Below are 6655 nucleotides of genomic sequence, written 5' to 3' on the forward strand. Positions count from 1 at the left end.
ACTAGTGCGAATGCTCCTTCGGTATAGAAGAAAGCAGCTGCCCGCCTACAGTGTTCCAAGCGAGAGGCGCAGGCGAGAACAAAGACGGGACGGGAATGATCAGAGAGCGCAGCGCGGCCGAGCCCTTTTCCCCTCGCTGTGCACGGCGGTGCCGCAGATCCAAAGCCCGGCAGCGGGTACGGGTCGTGTGCTGCTGCCCGGGAAACGCGGCACCCCGAGAGCTCCCCGAGCCCCGGGTCCCGCAGGCTGCTGCCCACAGTGCTGATGTCGCCGCTCGAAGAGCTCGAGAAAGGCCGGCAGCGGGACCGAGACGGGCGGCTGAGAAATTGGAGCATCAGGCTTTGAATGTGGGGGAGAAGCTTAGAGGGAGCCTGGAGGCACGGTTACAGACTCCCTGACAGTGTTTAATCGGATCCAAAGCCGACCCCGTATCTTAGAGACATCCACACCATAAAATCTCATTTCCTCATGATTCAAACCGACACCAGCTGCACGTTCTAAGCGCCATGTCTCTCTCACCCTTGGCAGTACAGCTGGGTGGTTATGGGGATAAAACCTGCCCCCGCCACATTTGGTGTGGCTCAAGAACCATCCCTGTTTCATTAGAGAATCATGGATCCCTCTTCTTGTAGCATCACACAAAACACGGCAGGGACATCTTCAGCCCCAGTCTGGCTCCACCATTTGCCACTAAAACCACTCATGCCACTCTCCCCAGTAACTGGTAATTTGTCCATCCTCTGTGCACAGGACACAGTGAGATGGTGCAGAGTTAAGAAACGATTCATGAAGAGGACAGGACAGACTGTGATGATTAGTCACAGGGCTCAACCAGATCTGAGAGGCCCCTTGCTGTACGCCACTCTGTCACTCCTATGTTCATACATTTCTCTGTATGTTCGAACTAGAGATTCTATAGGTCAATTGAGAACCCCATTCAGGAGAAATTTCAGAGAAAATCAGTTTAAGACAGTAGCCTAACAGCATTCCTAGTGATGTGTGATATACAGAGAGACTGTGAAGAGAGGGAACTATAGTGGAAGCCTAGCCAAAAACTTTGAAGCCGTTGACCTTGGCTAGACAAGTCTGCTCTGCTGGGCCTTGCTTTTAGGAAATGAGAAGCCCTTCCCTTATCCCTGAAGAACTGCAGTAATGGAATCAGCTGGAGTGCACCATGCCCAACTGTGCTCCGTGTGCCAGAGGGTATAATGTCAGAAACAAATTTCCATCATAGAATGAAAAGATAGAGCTCCCTATGGGAAGGGTCTGCACAGTGTGATTTGGGCAAATCCCCTGGTTCTGTCTGATGCTGAAGAAAGATTGTGTTCCCAGCACCAGAAAGGAGTTGGGATGTATTTGCTGTCTCTAGACCTCTTCCCATCGCGTCTTACTACATCCAACACTTAATTTCACACTTTATTGATGTGCCTTTCTTTGGGGATCTGGAAAGGATCCTGTGCAACTTCTGCCTCCATATTCTCATCGCCAAGAGAAAGCAGGAGGAGGCAAAAGAGTCCAGCAGAATTTTCCTGAGAGCAGTGTGAGGTGGGATAAGGTCACATCCAAGAGCTGGACCACTTCTTGCCATAAGAGCATCAAGGAGCCCCTAAGGAGTAACTCAGCATGACGTCAGTTGTCTTTGCTGGACTCTTCCAGGGCAGGAGCTGAATCTTTCTCCCAAATGGATTTTTTTGCCCAGAAATGCTTGAGTCTCTCCTCCTGCCACTCGTAGGATGCCTTCAGCAAGGACTGAAAATAGCATAAAGCTGGAAATTAAATTGAACAACTCAGGAAAACAACATGCTGTCTAAATCTGGAATACTTTGCATTACAGTGGAATTTCTCAGAAAATTTATTTTTGTCTATTCCCTTCAGAGATCTCTGTTAGTACCAATCAAAACCAGCCTCAAGTGACCTGCTTGTCTCTCTACAATTCTTGGCCTCAAAATGAGGGCCTTGTGGCAATGCTACCGTAGGAATGATTCTTGTCTGTTCCTGCTGCTCCCCACACTTGGTGACCACTCTTGTAGTCATTTATTTCCTCCTTCAGACTCATTAAATATTTGCTGCATCCTTTGAAGTGTTCTTCCCTGCTTCTGTGGAAGGAGGGTGGCTACTACTAAATCCAACAGCAGTGGCAAAAGCTAACTGGACATAGCAGTGGTTGTCTTGGGATAACAAAAAACAAGTACATGTAGTGTATCCAAAGGAAAGGTTTAGTCTGGCAAATGCCAAACCATTTTTTTGGGCATGTTTTTGAGGGAAAGATTTTCAAAACGTAGCAAGTATCTGTTTCTCCCTGTGGGGAGATGTAAACTGATACTGGAGCTCCCCTGCATTCCCCAGGCTATGTGCACCTGCAATCAGATCTCCTGCAATTCAGACAAGCCTCAACAGTGCAGAAGGGCTGCTGCTGGGAGGTGTCTGATGAGGTTGCATTTGGGGTATGATGTCAGGGCTGGATTTGGACAGTGTTGCATGTGATGGTGTCCCAACCGTAGCACTCTTCAGCACAGTGTCTTGCTTGGCACCTGTTGCAGGTTCCCTGTGTCTTGCCTTTCCTGCTGTTTTCCACCTAGAAGCCTTCAGTCACACCTTTAGCCAGGCCAATCCTGATCCTGGTCCTTTTTTTTTTGTTTTGTTTTTGTTTAAAAGCTCTCATTGTCCACAGATCATCTCATCATCTGTGAAATGCAGGGAATAATGGAATCACAGCATATGCTGAGGTAGAACAAACAAACAGACAGAAGTCAGTGACTCCATCACCTTTCTCCACACAGACTGAGGAAAAGCTAAACCACAGTGCTCTTTTATCCTGTCTCAGTTCCAAAACATTGTGTTGTATTTATTGCAAGAAATCTCCTAATAGATGGGAACCATGGTGAGATGGAAGCACAAGTGCAGAATGTCTTCTGGTGAGTGAAAGGAGAGGGGTCAGGGAGAACTGTGAAAATGACACAGATGTCAGAAACAAGCATGAAAGCAGAGCACTTTGGACAGTAAGGACAGGCACCATGAAATTCCTCTCCCAGAGGCCAGGATAAGAACAGTCTCAGCACTACAGGAGAAGCGCACAATGATATTACTGCTGTAATTCAATATATTGTGTATGTCAGTCATAGGGCAACTCTGAGAAAACTAGACATTCAGTGATATCAGATGACTGCCTTCCACATACAAATAAAAATGTTTTTCCTGATGACATAGAAATTCTCCAGTTTTGGGAACAGTGCTTTACCAGGTCTCAAGAAGATGAACTTGCTAAGGAGGATATAGACTTGGATCCTCAGGTGCCTTTTACTTCCCATGGTGACAAAGGTGAGGCCATTCCCATCAAGATTAGGAGACACGTGGAAAAGGTAATGAAGACAAGATGATGTGTCAACTGGTAGGTCTGTTTAAGCCCATAAGAATCAATTTGGTCACCAATGTCCTGCTCTCCTTTGCCATGGCTCTAAGATTTCCAGTGTCACTGCTGTTCTGGTGAAGCCATTGGCCTCATATGCAGTGTCACTACATCCCTCCTACTGGTCTCTCTAGGTATTCCCTTCTCTCCCAGTTGCTGCATCTTCTGACAGGCAGCACTCTGAAAACAAAAGCTACTTCATCCCAAAGGAGTCAGCAGATTCCCATAGGAAATTCTTTCCACCTGGCTCAGGAGATCAGATGGCCTCATGGAAGCAGCTGGGTGTTGGGAGATGCTAGGGAGCACAAGGGAAAGACTAGATCTAGGCTGCAGGCTCTAGTCAGTTAAACACAAACACTAAAGCTTTCCCTCCACCTTTTCAGACTTTGAGGTACCCAGGCTGCACCAGCAATTGACACCAGTACACAGTAGGAACACAGTGGGCCTTGGGACCTGCTGGACCTGTGCACAGGATCACGTTAATTCTGTGCACATGTGCAGAAGTACATATCATGTGTACATGAGCCCAGACCCCTGGGAACCCAGAAGATGATGCTGGACTGAGGACAGAGATCCTGGACATTGATGTCAGAAAGGCTGAGTGCCCAGTGCACTCTTCTAAAGGAGGGCAGAAAGGGCTCTCTGAAAACATGATCAGAGCCTAATTTCCCTGTCTTCTACACTCTCTCCCCTCTTCCCTGTCCTCTGCCCTTGCGTGCCTTAAGATTCTAAAAGCTATTATGGGGGGTGTTGTCTGCTCTCCCTCTGTGGGTCAGCAATAGGTCCTCAGTGGGATGTCTGCGAAAGATGATGGGCACAAGTTTCTGTCAGCTCCTGATACTGTCTGCACTGGCAGGGTTCTCTCAAAAGGAGATCATTTCTCTCTTCAAAGTCCTCACATTTTTCTGCATCCCAACCTCTGCCTTCACATGATGCTTTTGATGAGAGTCTCATTTTGCCTAGAACAAAAGGCAATGTCTGTTGGCAGGGGATAATGTGAGGACATGAAGGGGAATTTTCATCCTCTGGAGAGGTGGAGAGATGTGGATTTGATGAATGGTGCTTTCAGTGGAAAAACAGTGGGTTGGATGGTTGCACTTGAAGGAAAGTGGCTTCTCTGACATCTCTGACAACATGGCCAAGGTCTACCACTACCCTCTTCCGCTCATTCTTATACTCACTACTCTTTCCAGTCTTTTTTCCTCAGAGATCAATGCAATCCTGCCCTTTAAATCTTCGGGCCTTTCATCACAGCACTTCAAAGAATCCTTCATTAGAGAATGGACATAGGAAAAATCTGGAAATGAAAAAGCAGCATTGCAGGAAACCAAAAGTCAGCAGGGATGGCTTGCATTCACTGCGTGCTTGTCATAAAATTATTGCCTGTTTCAGTGATGCCTCTTGGCTTGCAGCAATGAAGGTTCAGTATAAAAGACAGCCTAATTCCCAGCTCTACCATCCACTTCTCTTGTCTCCTTCTCGTTGGGAACCAGGTAAGTGTGAAGCCCTGTCTCCTCCTCTTGCGAAGTCAGATTGTGCCTCAACAGTCATTCAGTCAAATAGTGGCGGTTCTTGCTATGGGAGACCGTGGAGGGGATAAGGTGTGCATAGAGAATGGTTGGAACAGCTCACATGGCTTTAGATTCATACAGTCTGTGAGAGTCCCCGTGGATCACGCTCCTCTTTGTAGAGCCCTGGCTTAATGAAGAGCTGTGACCTGCTGTCCCAAGCCGCCTTCTCCATCCTCAGTAGTTGCCATGGCTCCTTTGTGAGATGCTATCCAGGCTGCCCCTTACATATTCTCATTTCCTTCTACATTCTATTCCTGTCTCCTAGGTGTACCTGCAGTCCCAAGACATGTCCTGCTACACCCAGTGTGTGCCATGCCGGCCCTGTGGCCCGACCCCTCTGGCCAGCAGCTGCAATGAGCCCTGTGTCAGGCAGTGCCAGAACTCCACCATCGTCATCGAGCCCTCTCCCGTGGTGGTGACCCTGCCCGGACCCATCCTCAGCTCCTTCCCGCAGAACACCGTTGTGGGCTCCTCCACCTCCGCTGCTGTTGGCAGCATCCTCAGCTCTGAGGGCGTGCCCATCACCTCGGGGGGCTTTGACTTGTCCGGCTTGGGCAGCCGCTACTGTGGCAGAAGGTACCCGCCCTGCTGAAGCCGCTGGCCGTGGTCCCGGAGAAATTCGTCCAGAAGCCACGAACATGGTGCTGGATCAAGAAGACATCTTCAAGTCCCTGCTTTCAGAATAGCTGACCATTCTCAGCTACTCTAGGAAGTACTGGCAGAAAGAGGCATGCCTGGGCTTTCAGAAAAGCTGACTCATGCCTTTGCTTCTGTTCCTCTACACACCTACCTACCTCCTTCTCCAGTTTTTCTTTTTTCCCCTTTTTCTTTTTTTCTATTTTTCTTCTGTGCCCCTCCGATATGTGAGGTTCCTCAGAACGATGTCATCCAGTGCTGGTAAATAAGACACATGTCTTGCATGAATTCACTGTTTGAACTTAGACATGGGATCAGGCAAATCCTGCACTGTGAACCCTCTTCTGAGGATGACTTCGTTTTCCCCTGTAAACATTCATTAAAGATTTCTGCATCTCATTTGAGAGTTTGATAGTCTTTTCCACTGTTTTTGGCCTCCAGAACTGCCGAGGGAGAATGGCTCTGCTCCTGGCAGGTATAAGATGAGTGGTTAAGGAGATCCTTCTCCATTCCCAGAAGAATGGGATGATGTGATACACTGCAGAGGCTGCTTTCTTGGTCACTGTCCCCTTCAGCAGAAGATATCCCTGTCTATGGCAAAACAAGCGCTATTGGCCTTTGCCTTGCAGTGTTTCTGCCCACAACTACCCTCTAAGTTCCTGAAAAGGCATAATGCAGCATCTGTTCTGCCTAAAGGAAAAGTTATGACAGAGCTCCTGCTGGCTGTTAGGACAGGGTTTCTCCTCCTCTTATCCATGTGAATATCTATATAAAAGCAGGAGAGGCTAGGAGATAAAGTGGAACTGTACGGAGGCCTCTGGGCCGTCCAATATAGCTCATGTTGTCAGTTGTGCCGTCCTGCCAACCTCAAACATAGCTGTATCTGACTCACATAGGCTTTAGTCAATAGTTGCTGTGAGTGCCATACTCATTTCTGTCGAGAACTCAGGGAGGTGCACCCTGGTCAGGATGGAGTTTGGCGGCCATGCAGGCAGCGCCCCCTGTGGGCACGGACGGCACTGTGCCCCCGCCCGCCCTAAGC

The 6655-nt window shown here is 48.5% G+C and overlaps 1 pseudogene; it reads left to right on the plus strand.

The window, feature by feature from the left end:
• Positions 1-23: 23 nt before the first annotated feature.
• Positions 24-6012, plus strand: LOC109364638 (annotated as a pseudogene).
• Positions 6013-6655: the final 643 nt, after the last annotated feature.

The sequence above is a fragment of the Meleagris gallopavo genome, unplaced genomic scaffold (assembly GCF_000146605.3).
Source record: "Meleagris gallopavo isolate NT-WF06-2002-E0010 breed Aviagen turkey brand Nicholas breeding stock unplaced genomic scaffold, Turkey_5.1 ChrUn_random_7180001881171, whole genome shotgun sequence".
Lineage (NCBI taxonomy): Eukaryota > Metazoa > Chordata > Aves > Galliformes > Phasianidae > Meleagris > Meleagris gallopavo.